This window comes from Microcebus murinus, chromosome 15, assembly GCF_040939455.1.
Source record: "Microcebus murinus isolate Inina chromosome 15, M.murinus_Inina_mat1.0, whole genome shotgun sequence".
In the NCBI taxonomy this organism is placed as follows: Eukaryota; Metazoa; Chordata; class Mammalia; order Primates; family Cheirogaleidae; genus Microcebus; species Microcebus murinus.
Window position 1 is genome coordinate 64,346,567 of NC_134118.1, and position 398 is coordinate 64,346,964.

The 398-nt window shown below is 36.7% G+C and overlaps 1 non-coding gene across 1 annotated transcript; it reads right to left on the bottom strand.

The window, feature by feature from the left end:
- On the bottom strand, positions 1 to 107 carry LOC142876757 (U6 spliceosomal RNA). Its single transcript, XR_012923577.1, has one exon. It is a non-coding gene; the product is annotated as a U6 spliceosomal RNA (small nuclear RNA).
- Between the last annotated feature and the right edge of the window lie 291 nt (positions 108 to 398).

Genomic DNA, 398 nt, shown 5'->3' on the forward strand with positions numbered 1-398 from the left:
AAAAATATGGAACGCTTCACGAATTTGCATGTCATCCTCGCACAGGGACCATGCTAATCTTCTTTGTATCGTTCCAATTTTAGTGTACGTGCTGATGAAGCGAGCACTAGAGGCAAGAATTTTAAAGCAGCTGTCATAACTATGCCTGAGGACTTAGAGGAAAACATTATGAATGAAAAAAGTAGGAAATCCCAGAAGAGAAAAGGAAAGCATAAAAAAGAACTGAATGGGAATGCTAGAATTGAAAAGTATGATATTTGAAATAAAATATTCACTGGGCAGCCTTAAGATCAGAATGGAAATAACAGAAGAAAGTATCTGTGAATTTGAAGGTAGAGCGATAGAAATGATTCAGTCTAAGATCAGAGAGGGAAATACAATAAGGACTAATGCCTCAG